This window comes from Hyla sarda, chromosome 1 (genome assembly GCF_029499605.1).
Source record: "Hyla sarda isolate aHylSar1 chromosome 1, aHylSar1.hap1, whole genome shotgun sequence".
Lineage (NCBI taxonomy): Eukaryota > Metazoa > Chordata > Amphibia > Anura > Hylidae > Hyla > Hyla sarda.
In genome coordinates, this window is record NC_079189.1 from 593,052,192 (window position 1) to 593,065,589 (window position 13,398).

At 45.6% G+C, this 13,398-nt stretch overlaps 1 protein-coding gene and 1 long non-coding RNA gene across 5 annotated transcripts in view; one reads left to right on the forward strand and one right to left on the reverse strand.

Annotated features, from left to right (window-relative positions):
* Window positions 1-13,398, reverse strand: part of NIPBL (NIPBL cohesin loading factor) — a 188,321-nt gene that overhangs the window by 77,926 nt on the left and 96,997 nt on the right. The window lies entirely within an intron of this gene.
* The window catches only part of LOC130295561 (uncharacterized), a 55,331-nt gene continuing 44,947 nt past the window's right edge, over window positions 3,015-13,398 (forward strand). Inside the window, exon 1 of the long non-coding RNA XR_008848911.1 lies at window positions 3,015-3,081. This is a non-coding gene — a long non-coding RNA (uncharacterized LOC130295561). The remainder of the gene's footprint in view (window positions 3,082-13,398) is intronic.

Genomic DNA, 13,398 nt, shown 5'->3' on the forward strand with positions numbered 1-13,398 from the left:
TTTAAGATCGAGCAGACCAGAGAACAACATCGCCGATAGCACTGAACAGTATTAGCAATCTGATGATTGATATAAGTAGTCCCCTATGGGGACTAAAAAGGTGTAAAATAAATGTTAAAAATAAGTTTAAAAAAAAAAGGGAAAAAGTCCCTCCCCAATAAAAATTTTAATCACCCCTCCCCCCCCCCCATTTTAATAAAAAAAAGCGTAAAAAATTGTTGTCGCCGCATGCGTAAATGTGGAGAAATAGCCAATAACTTAAACCGGAAAATCGGTATAAATTATCAGCTATCGGCCCTAACCTCCACAGATTATCGGTATCGGCCCTAAAAAATCAGTATCGGTCGATCTCTATTACATAGCTTTTTTTTTTTATAAAAAGTGATCCAAGAGTCACATATATGCAAAAGTTGTACTAAAAAAAAACTACAGATCATGGCGCAAAAAATGAGCCCTCACACATCCAGTATACGGAAAAATAAGGCAATTTTAAACATACTTAATTTGTTCTAAAAAAAAAAAAAAAAAAAAGCAGTACAGTCCGTACAGTACATGCAAAGCATGTAACCATGGGCATCATTTTAATTATACTGACCCACAGAAGAAAACATGTCATTTTTACTGTAAAGTGTGCACGTGCACAGATTTGATGCGCAGGATTTGATGCACAAGATTTTCTGCTGCAGATTTCAATGTAAACTAAATGACTGAGCACAGCTAATCTGCAGTTACAAATCCTGCGCATCAAAAGGGGGTATTCCTTTGACCCTGAAATAACCATAGAGCAACACCTGCGCAGCCACTATCCCATTCATCCTCTATTGGAACTATGGGGGAAATTCATCAAAACCTGCGCAGAGTAAAAATTGACCAGTTGACCATAGCAACCAGATTGCTGCTTTCATTCATCAGAATCCAATATAAAAATGAAAAGCGATTTGATTGGTTGCTATAGGCAACTGCGCAGCTCTTCCTCTACACTTGTTTTGATAAATCTCTCCCTATGAATATATCTGTTCTCCATGTTTGGAATCGTTTATTAGACCAAAAGAGGAAGAGTAAGGCTCTTTCACACTGCCGTCTGTGCCCGGTAGGTGACATTTGTTAGGAAGTTAGCGGGAGAAAAATTAGTGCTTGGAACGTCTTTTTCTCCCGCTATCTATGGCCGCAATAACGGGAGTTATAACAGACGTTAGAGGAATCCCATTCAAGTGATCACTTGAATGGGATCCTCTTTGCCCATTATGACTCCCGTTAGGCTCAGTTACAAAAACCGAAGTTCAGGGTGGTCAAAGTGAAGGCAAAAATAAAAAAACAAGCCCTTTTCTAAATAGTCATCTAATGACTGCTATATAGTCCCCATTGGGCACTAAATATAAAAAAAAAAAAAAAAAAGTGTGTGTGTGTGTGTCTATATATACATATACACACACACATATATAAATTGCTTATTTTTGGTCACACCACATCTCCCGAAGATTAAAAAAAAGGAATTTTAAACATTCATTTTGCTAGAAAGGTGTGCCTTATTTTTAAAGCAGTATAAGCATGTAACCAGAGGTGTCATTTTAACTGTACGGACCCACAGAATAAAGAGTGTCATATTTACGGTAAAGTATACTGTATTAAAAAAAAGTGGCGGTATTGCGGTTTTCTTTTCAATTTCCAGCCACAAATATTATTTTCGATTGTACCCTACATTGTGTGGTAAAATGACAGGTGTCATTACAAAGTACAACTGGAGGCGCAAGAAACAAGCCCTTAACCTGTTAAGGACACAGACCTGTACTCCTTAAATCCTTAAAGCGTACCTGTCAGATCTCAAGCGTACCTGTCAGACTGTGCTGAGATCACGTGACAGCGGAGGACGCTGAACATCGAAGGGCATGAAAGTATAAAAACCGGACAATACACCACTGACTGGTAATACACATACAATATACACAACTGGACATCAGGCGCACATAAGTTAAAAAATACCAAAAAGCTTGAATACCTTTTTCAAGATACCTTTTACGTATGCCAGACACTGGACATCAATAATTCTAGCCTTTAAGGTCTATTCACATGTACAGTATTCTGCACAGATTTGATGCACAGGATTTCAAGCTGTGTTCAGTCATTCAGTTTACATACATTGAAATCTGGAGCAGAAAATCCGGCGCATCAAATCTGTGCAGAATACTGTACGTGTGAATAGACCCTTAAAGCTTGCGAGAACAGTAACAGTCAGGACCCTCTCAGAAATGACACCTTATGTTTGGTGCGATTTGTGACCATTTTTTTTGCTTCGGTCTGGAGCTTTGTAAATAACTGGAAAACAAACCTGACAATCTGTGGAAAATGCATGAGAATGTGCCAGTGTAGTCTTGCAGCAGCGTCAGGGGTTAAGGAAACATGGCTGCCTCCGCCAGCACACCATGAGCCAGACTTGTATCATTAGATCACACTAGGTCAGTGTTTCCCAACCAGGGTGCCTCCAGGTGTTGCAAAACTACAACTCCCAGCATGCCCGGACAGCCGAAGGCTGTCGAGGCATGCTGGGAGTTGTAGTTCTGCAACATCTGGGGGCACCCTGATTGGAAAACACTGCTCTATGTTATCAGCACATTCAGGCCCCGCCCACAGGAACGCCCACTCGAACTCCGTCTCGTATCGGATTGCATACAACTAATTCAATGACCAAACATTGTCGCTGTGTAACGTGTGTAAATCGCTTTGTACGTGAGAACACACGCTGATCTGCGGGCGCATGTGTATATACATAAAACACGTGCATACAACGTGCTCCCGGCCCCCCTTCCCGCGCACGCCGAGCCCTCTGCGCAGGCGCCTCTCGCACTCGCTGCACGTGCTTTCCCAGGGATTCCGCCACCGCGTGGAGCAGAGCGGAACACAAACAAGTCCGCACACTAGCACGAGACGCGCTCTGTTTTGGTTAGCCACGTGACAGCAGCAGCAGCAGCAGCAGCGTGTTTCTCCTTCCACAACTCTACTTCCGCGCAAGCGCCGCCTGTTGGTCACGTCGGGTGTGAGAGAGTTTTCTCTGCTATGCGATCACCGTATATAGATGGATTCTGGGTGAGCAAAAAGATATACGGGAGATAAGGGACTATTAGTTTATACAGCACGGGCTGTCACTGCCAGCCGGGAGCGTGTGCTGCTGGGAGTTGTAGTTGTGCAACATCTGACGGGCCACGGTTTGGAGATCACTGGCTGTTGGCAGTTACTATTAGATCCAATACAGCAAGGGGGGAACCTGATCATATACAGAGAGAGGGAGCCTGATCATATACAGCCAGGGGGGGGGAGCCTGATCATATACAGAGAGAGGGAGCCTGATCCTATACAGCCAGGGGGGGGGGGGGAGCCTGATCATATACAGAGAGAGGGAGCCTGATCCTATACAGCCAGGGGGGGGGGGGGGGGAGCCTGATCATATACAGAGAGAGGGAGCCTGATCCTATACAGCCAGGGGGGGGGGGAGCCTGATCATATACAGAGAGGGAGCCTGATCCTATACAGCCAGGGGGGGGGGGAGCCTGATCATATACAGAGAGAGGGAGCCTGATCCTATACAGCCAGGGGGGGGGGAGCCTGATCCTATACAGCCAGGGGGGGGGGGGGGGAGCCTGATCATATACAGAGAGAGGGAGCCTGATCCTATACAGCCAGGGGGGGGGGAGCCTGATCATATACAGAGAGAGGGAGCCTGATCCTATACAGCCAGGGGGGGGAGCCTGATCCTATACAGCCAGGGGGGGGGGGGGAGCCTGATCCTATACAGCCAGGGGGGGGGGGGGGGAGCCTGATCATATACAGAGAGAGGGAGCCTGATCCTATACAGCCAGGGGGGGGGGGGGGAGCCTGATCATATACAGAGAGAGGGAGCCTGATCCTATACAGCCGGGGGGGGGGGGAGAGCCTGATCATATACAGAGAGAGGGAGCCTGATCCTATACAGCCAGGGGGGGGGGGGGGGGGGGGGGGGAGCCTGATCCTATACAGCCAGGGGGGGGGGGGGAGCCTGATCCTATACAGCCAGGGGGGGGGAGCCTGATCCAATACAGCCAGGGGGAGCCTGATCCTATACAGCCAGGGGGAGCCTGATCCTATACAGCCAGGGGGGAGCCTGATCCTATACAGCCAGGGGGGAACCTGATCATATACAGAGAGAGGGAGCCTGATCATATACAGCAAGGGGGGAACCTGATCATATACAGAGAGAGGGAGCCTGATCCTATACAGCCGGGGGGGGGGGGGGGGGGGGGGGAGAGCCTGATCATATACAGAGAGAGGGAGCCTGATCCTATACAGCCAGGGGGGGGGGGGGGGAGCCTGATCCTATACAGCCAGGGGGGGGGGGGGGGGGAGCCTGATCCTATACAGCCAGGGGGGGGGGGGGGGGGGAGCCTGATCCTATACAGCCAGGGGGGAGCCTGATCCTATACAGCCAGGGGGGAGCCTGATCCTATACAGCCAGGGGGGAGCCTGATCCTATACAGCCAGGGGGGAGCCTGATCCTATACAGCCAGGGGGGAGCCTTATCCTATACAGCCAGGGGGGAGCCTTATCCTATACAGCCAGGGGGGAGCCTGATCCTATACAGCCAGGGGGGGGAACCTGATCCTATACAGCCAGGGGGGGAACCTGATCCTATACAGCCAGGGGGGGAACCTGATCCTATACAGCCAGGGGGGGAACCTGATCCTATACAGCCAGGGGGAACCTGATCCTATACAGCCAGGGGGAACCTGATCCTATACAGCCAGGGGGGAACCTGATCATATACAGCCTGGGGGGGGGGGGGCTGATCCTATACAGCCAGGGGGGAGCCTGATCCTATACAGCCAGGGGGGAACCTGATCATATACAGCCTGGGGGGGGGGAGGGGGGAAGCCTGATCCTATACAGCCAGGGGGGAGCCTGATTCTATACAGCCTGGGGGGGGGGGGGGGGGGGGGGAGGCCTGATCCAATACAGCCAGGGGGGAGCCTGATAGAATACAGTGAGGGGGGGGGAGCGAATCTGATATAGATATAGAATACAGAGGGGCCCATTATATCACTGGCAGAGGTTTAAGATAAGTGTTTAGACCCCCACTCTAAACAGGCTCTATGGGGCACAGTCTTGGTCCTATAAACAAAGCAGGAAGAGATGCACTCGGCTGCTCTTCTCTCCCGCTCCTTATATGATCTGCTGTGGTTTTAACACAGACCCCATCCAATTGAAATTTTTGATACTTCTCCAAGACATTTCTAAAGTGACAGGTAAATCTTAAATCTTTCCAGTAGTTTCCCACAATTAGTCACAATTTACTGGCTGAAATGTTGTTAACAGCTTGTTGCTTAAAGGGGTACTCCGCCTCTAGACATCTTATCCCCTATCCAAAGGATAGGGATAAGATATCTGATCACAGGGGTCACACTGCTGGGGACCCCCGTGATATCTCCTGCTGCACCCCCGTACATCAGCAGCCTGGAGCTATCTTTGCTACGTGGCTGAAGATGGGAGATAAAGGGGACCAGATATTGTGACGTCACGGCCCCACCCCCTCGCAATGTCACGGCCCTCAATGCAAGCCTATGGGAGGGGGCGTGACTGATAAGATGTCTTGGGGCGGAGTCCCCCTTTAAGGTTATACAGTTCAGCTTGCTGGTTGCACATGCTCAGTGTAGTGTTTCCTGAACAAAGGGGGAGATTTATCAAAACCTGTGCAGAGGAAGAGTGGGGAAGTTTCCCATAGGTACCAGATTTAGAGAGGCCTGTGCAAAAAAAGAAAGAGGGGAAATCTGATTGGTTGCTATGGGCAACTGCACCACTGTTCCTCTACAAAGGTTTTGATAATCTTCCCTTAATGTAGAGCATAATACAACACAGCCCCACTGCTAATTTCAGAATTGGGAAGTATATGAAAAGAGACACTGATATCCCTGTCCTTACAGTCCAGTCACCGAACAACATTGATGTGGTCTGAAATGGGAATCCTCAACTCCAAGTGCCGTTGTGCACCTACGCTGGGGTGGAGGTCCTGCATTTGTGGACCACAGTATAGGTGCACTACTGTGGTAGATGTAAACAATGACATTAACTAACCCTCAAAACTGATGTAAAATTGAGACGGTAGCCAGTATATCCTTATATGAAGGACATACCTGAGCCCGCACACCAACACCAAGGTTTCTCAAGTGGTACGGGACCCTAACCTACCTGTGTGTGATAAGCAAAACCAGGAACCAATTTACAGCAGCATTAGGTCCATTATGGTACTTGTGACCATCTGCAGGCATCCTCCATTGTATGCATATTATGCTGGGGATCACCCATAGCAACGGACCAAAAGTGCAGGACCTCCACCCCAGCGTAGGTGCACAACTGCACTTAGGGTTGAGTACCTCCTGCCATTTCAGACCACTTCAATGGAAGCTGTTTAAAGTCCAGTCACCTAAACACTACAATCCACAAGGTGAATTTGGGTAGAAGAAACAGACATGATCGCACATCTACAATCTTGTATAATGATCTGATTGCTTCTCAGCATAATATCAAAAACTAACAGGTTGTTAGTATACATTTTTGATCAAAAAGTACAAGCCCACTCGCCACGTCAAGGCCACTCTTCCCCACCCCCTCAGCCCAACCCTATATAAGTAGTAGTTAGCTACATAAGGGCCATTTCTTTCCTTGCAGCCTCCCAGTCTGACTGAGAGCGCATGGTAAGTGTGCTGTAACACCTTGTTCACCCTGGTGTGGTGCTGTGCAGCGTCCGTTGCTGCCGTGTCTGTGGGGGGGGGGGGTGCGACCCATATACTGGTTTGAGTGGCATTGGGGCCGCTCTGCCAGTGGGTCGTTCCCCCCCCCCCCCCCCCCCCCCCGTGGGCACTGGTGTTGGGGAGGTGGTGGTCGCCGCCCGGTGCTACGCCATTTTATAGTAGGGACGTTAGGGACCCACTCTAAATAGGTGGCCTTGACGTGGCGGGTGGGCTTGTACTTTTTGATCAAATATGTATACTAACTACCTGTTAGTTTATGATATTATGCTGAGAAGCAATCAGATCATTATACAAGATTGTAGATGTGCACCATGTCTGGTCCTTCTACCCGAATTCACACTACAATCCACAAGTCTCCAGCCCGAAATGCCTAATAAAGTAATAGACGTGGGTTTCGAGTTGGTGCACATTATACTATAATTCATTATACAAATTCCAAAGGAAATTATTTGGCCTGGTCCACATTCAATGCACACTCCATTGTATTCCGCTTACACTGATTTTGGGTATACATCACAAATATGACATCCCACCCATCAACATAGTGGGCTAATATGAACCCAAAATGTTCAAAGATGTGGTGCAAAGTCCAAAATATGTGGCAGAAATCAATGACTGTTCACCTCGGTAAAAACAAGCTGGGGGAGATTTATCAAAACCTGTTCAGAGGAATATAAAAACCTATCAGATCACTTTCCTTTTTGAAAAGGCCTCTGAAAAATGAAAGAAGCGATCTGATTGGTTGCTATGGGCAACTCAGCAACTTTTCCTCTGGACGGGTTTTGATAAGCCTCCCCCTTAGACAATGCATCATATGCATTGTGACTTTTCATATCAATTCATGACCTATCCATTGCAGATTTCTAGAGCAGTGGTCTTCACCCTGCGGACCTCCAGATGTTGCAAAACTACAACTCCCAGCATGCCCGGACAGCCGTTGGCTGTCCGGGCATGCTGAGAGTTGTAGTTTTGCAACATCTGGAGGTCCGCAGGTTGAAGACCACTGCTCTAGTGTATATTTGTTACTTTGAATATTTCAATTGAGTTGGAAATAATCAGATGTCAAGTATAATGCACACAAATACACATTATTCAGCATTAACAGCATTTCATACAGGAACATAAGTACAAGACGCTGAAAGTAAATGAACTTGTTTACATTCCCAGCCTATATCTATTGTGGGCAGAGACCGGCCCATTTGTCACAAAGGACAATACTCCACAAGAGTGAGATTTCGGCAATGCTCTTAACCCCTTAAGGACCAAGCCCATTTTCACCTTAACGACGCAGGACGTATATTTATGTCCTGCGCCGGCTCCCGCGATATGAAGCGGGATCGCGCCGCGATCCAGCATCATATCGCGTCGGTCCCAGCGTCCATCAACGGCCGGGACCTGCGGTTAATACCACACAACGCCGATGGCGGCGATGTGAGGTATTAACCCTTTAGAAGCGGCGGTCCAAGCTGACCGCCACTTCTAAAGTGAAACTATCCCCGCTAGTCAGTCGGGCTGTTTGGGACCGCCGCGGTGAACAGCTTACAGGACACCGGGAGGGCCCTTACCTGCCTCCTCGGTGTCCGATCGACGAATGACTGCTCCGTGCCTGAGATCCAGGCCGGAGCAGTCAGATAACACTGATCACAGGCGTGTTAATACACGCCTGTAATCTGTGTAAAAGATCAGTGTGTGCAGTGTTATAGGTCCCTATGGGAGCTATAACACTGCAAAAAAAAAAGTGTTAATAAAGATCATTTAACCCCTTCCCTAATAAAAGTTTGAATCACCCCCTTTTTCCCATAAAAAAAATAAAAGTGTAAATAAAAACAAACATATGTGGTATCGCCACGTGCGTAAATGTCCGAACTATAAAAATATATCATTAATTAAACCGCATTAATGGCGTACGCACGAAAAAATTCCAAAGTCCAAAAAAGCGTATTTTTGGTCACTTTTTATACCATTAAAAAATTAATAAAAAGTGATCAAAAAGTCCGATCAAAAAAATGATACGTGGAAAAATAAAAGTTATAGGGGTCAGAAGATGACATTTTTAAACGTATAAATTTTCCTGCATGTAGTTATGATTTTTTCCCAAAGTGCGACAAGATCAAATCTATATAAGTAGGGAATCATTTTAATCGTATGGACCTACAGAATAATGATAAGGTGTCATTTTTACCGAAATATGCACTGCGTAGAAACGGAAGCCCCCAAAGTTACAAAATGGCATTTTTTCTTCGATTTTGTCGCACAATCATTTTGTTTTCCATTTCGCCGTGAATTTTTGGGTAAAATGACTAATGTCACTGAAAAGTTGAATTGGCTACGCAAAAAATAAGCCATAATATGGATTTTTAGGTGGAAAATTGAAAGGGTTATGATTTTTAAAAGGTAAGAAGGAAAAAACGAAAGTGCAAAAACTGAATAACACTGAGTCCTTAAGGGGTTAAGGACCAGGCCAATTTTATTTTTGCGTTTTTGTTTTTTCCTCCTCGCCTTCTAAAATCCATACCTCCTTTATTTTCCCATCTACGGGCTTGTTTTTTGCGTGACCAATTGTACTCTGTAATGAAACCTCTCATTTTGCCATAAAATGTACGGCGAACCCCCCCAAATCAAATTTTTAGGGAGGAAATTTAAATGAAAACCACAATTTTGCGCATTTTGGAGGGTTTTGTTTTCACACTTTACGGTAAAAATGACATTTATTCTTTATTTTGTGGGTCAATACAATTAAAATTATACCCATGGCTAGATACTTTTAGACTTTTGTACCGCTTAAAAAAAATCTAAAACTTTTTGTACAAAATCAGTAATCTAAAATCGCCCTATTTTGACCACCTATAACTTTTTCATTTTTCCATATATAGGGCGGTATGAGGGCTCATTTTTTGCGCCATCATATTTGCATATATAAAACTTAGATAATTTTTTATTAATTTTTTAAAATAAAATGTGACAAAAAAAGCTGAATTTTTGGACTTTTTAAATTTTTTATGTTTACGCCATTCACCGTATGGGATAATTAACATTATATTTTGATAGTACGGACATTTACGCACACGGCGATACCAAATGTTTATTAAAAAAAATTTCATGTTTTTTGGGGGTAAAATGGGCAAAACAGACAATTTAAATTTTTATTGGGGGAGGGGATTTTTCCCTTTATTTTATTTTTTTTTTTACATTTTTCAACTTTTATCTTACACTTTTTATGTCCCCATAGGGGACTATCTATAGCAATCCTTTGATTGCTAATACTGCGCAGTGCTATGTATAGAACACAGCACTGCTCAGTATTATCGGTCATCTTCTGCTCTGGTCTGCTCGATCTCAGACCAGAGCAGAAGACCCCGGGAGACGGCCGGAGCCAGGTGAGGGGACCTCCGGCCGCCATGCTGGATGATCGGATTGTCGCAGCAGCGCTGTGTGCGATACGTTCATCCAAAGTACCGCACTGCCGCAGATGCAGTTATCTGTATTGATCACGGCATCTGAGGGGTTAATGGCAGACATCCGCGCAATCGCGGATGTCGGCCATAACTGGCGAATCCCTGGCTGCTACTAGCAGCCAGAAGCTGCCGTGTATGACGCGAGCACCGTTCCAATGCTCGCGGTCATACACAGGATGTAAATGTACGTCCTGGTGCGGGAAGTCCCGCCAAACCAGGACGTACATTTACGTCCGTGGTCGTTAAGGGGTTAACGCAAAGGAAGTCCTACTGAATTCAGATGCAAGAAGTCATCAACAATAAGCCTTGTGTGAACTACTAATCATCATTGCACAAAACCTTAAAGGCGAACTCCGGGATATAAAAACGTATCACCTATCCTTAGGATCGGGGATAAGTGTCAAATAGTGGGGGGTGTCCAACCGATTTGAACCCCCGCAATCTACTGCAAGCGCCCCTGCTGTCCATCTAAATGGAGCGTGTCGTTTATGCACGAAGCGGCGGCCGACATGCCTTAGGCAGCCCTTAGCAATTGAGCACTGAAAACAAAGATCAATGTAATGCAATTGATCTATGTAAGCCACAAACTGATGACTTATGATAGGCTCCTAGGGGGGGCCAAAACATGTAAATAAAAAAAAAAAGTCGACACGCTGGGCGGGAGATCGCAGGGGGTCTCCCCACGATCTGACACTTATCCCCTTTCCTTAGGATATGGGATAAGTTTATATTTTGAAGTTCTCCTTTAAGATTAAAGGGGTACTCTTTATAAGAAAGTTAAACAGATTTATTTATCTTTTTATCAGAAAGTTAAACAGATTTGTAAATTACTTCTATTAAAAAATCTTAATCCTTCAGTACTTATTAGCTGCTGAATATTTCAGAGGAAATTTTCTTTTTGGAACACAGAGCTCTCTGCTGACATCATGACCACAGTGCTCTCTGCTGACATCTCTGTCCATTTTAAGAACTGTCCAGGGCAGCATTTGTTTTCTATGGGGATTTTCTCTTACTCTAGACCGTTCTTAAAATGGACAGAGGTGTCAGCAGAGAGCACTGTGGTCATGATGTCAGTAGAGAGCTCTGTGTCCCAAAAAGAAAATAATTTTCTCTGTAGTATTCAGCAGCTAATAATTATTGGAAGGATTAAGATTTTTTAATAGAAGTAATTTACAAATCTGTTTCTTTCTGGCACCAGTTGATTAAAAAAATAAATAAAAATAAAGGTTTCCACCGGAGTACCCCTTTAACCAGACAATCAGCAGAAGGTAGAAAAACCTTATAAACGCATCACATTACAAGGAAGGGAAATTCCAAGTGTAAAGTGGATTACAAGTCAGTCAAGTTATAGTAACAAGAAAGAGATGGTCTGTGCCAACGTGACTCACTGCATAGTTTAGGCTTTATTCACATCACATATAAGGCCTCTTTCAGATGTATATGTTAGAACAGGGGTTCCCAACAAGGGTGCTTCCAGCTGTTGCAAAATTACAACTCCCAGCATGCCTGGAAAGTCAAAGGCTGTGCGGGTATGATGGGAGTTGTAGTTTTGCAACAAATGGAGGCCATCTGGTTGGGAAACACTGGGTTAGAAGTATTCTGCCAGAAGGCAGACATATGCAACTGTACAGCCATACATCACCAACAGGCCCTATGGTATACAGTATCCATTTTTCAGGAGAATTCTGCACCCAGTATGGGATAGGCCAAAGAGACCCCCTTTTGGGTACTTTCTGGTGAATGAAGTCTTCGGCTGCGTTCACATCACGATTTCTCTATCCAACTTGAGTGAACAATTTTATAACTTAAAATCGTATGAAATCGGATATAAAGTCAGATCCATTACACACATCCGATTTGATCCGCATCCGATTTCACAATGTTTGTTCAGGTCTGAAATCGTGGTCAATCGATTTTATATGCGATTTCAAGTTATAAAATCGTCTACTCAAGTCGGATGGAGAAATCGTGATGTGAACGCAGCCTTACAAATACATATGCAGTGCGCACCCACATGATCATACTGTATAATTTAAAGCTGACTGCAGAACATCATTCTTTACTTGCTTTTTCGCTTTGCAAGTATTACTATTTTTCTTATAGTTTCCAGCTGTTAAATAATGAGACTACCATCATGCAACCTCAACTTTGCATTAAAAATATTAGTGCAGCTTTAGACCAACAAAAACATATACCTTAAGAAAATAGTGTCCCTAGTTGACTATGTTGAGAGCATTAAAAGGGGTCTTCCAGCCAAAACTAACTTATTCGCTATCCACATGATAAGGGATAAGTAGTTGATGGTGGGGGTCCGACTGCTTGACCCCCCCCCCCCCCAAATCTCCGTAATGGGAACTGGCTCTTAATAAGGAACGTGTAGACTGCGAGAAAGGCCCTTGTGTTGTACTGCGGTCTCTTCGGCGCTACCATAAAAATTAATTAAGCGAGTGCCGTCTACCGCACGCACTGCTCACTGACAGCCAGGGTCCAGTTCCGGAGATTACGGGGGTCCCAGTGGTTGGAATTCACAACAACAAAAGAGAAGTGTGCACTCACCGCAGGGAACGGAACGTCAGGCTGTACCGGAGTCCGGGTCACGAGCAGCCGGTTACTGGAGACGCATCACGGGGAGTGCTCAGAGGCGATGCCGGCCTTTCGCATGATAAAGCGTGCTTTTTCCGGCCTCTGAGGCCGGCATCGCCTCTGAGCGCTCCCCGTGATGCGTCTCCAGTAACCTGCTGCTCGTGACCCGGACTCCGGTACAGCCTGACGTTCCCTGCGGTGAGTGCACACTTCTCTTTTGTCGTTGTGAATTCTATGATGCCTCACTCTAGTGTATTCACCCTGCAGGTGTCAGCGTGATAGTCTGAGGGCCACTGCATTTACCTCCACCAGCCCATCAGGTGTGCACCTACACCATTGAATAATACATTGATTCGAAATACACCGCCAGGGAGTGCACGCTCTACTTCCGATATCTAACTACTATTGTCCCAGTGGTTGGACCCTCCTCAATCCGCTACTCATCCCCTATCCTGTGGATAGGTGATAAATTAGTCCCTATGCTGTAGTATGCATTGTATTACTTATTAAAAAGTTGCCCATGTATATGCCAAACTGATAGATCAAACATGGTACAACAAACTTTACCTATAGCTATGTTCACGCAA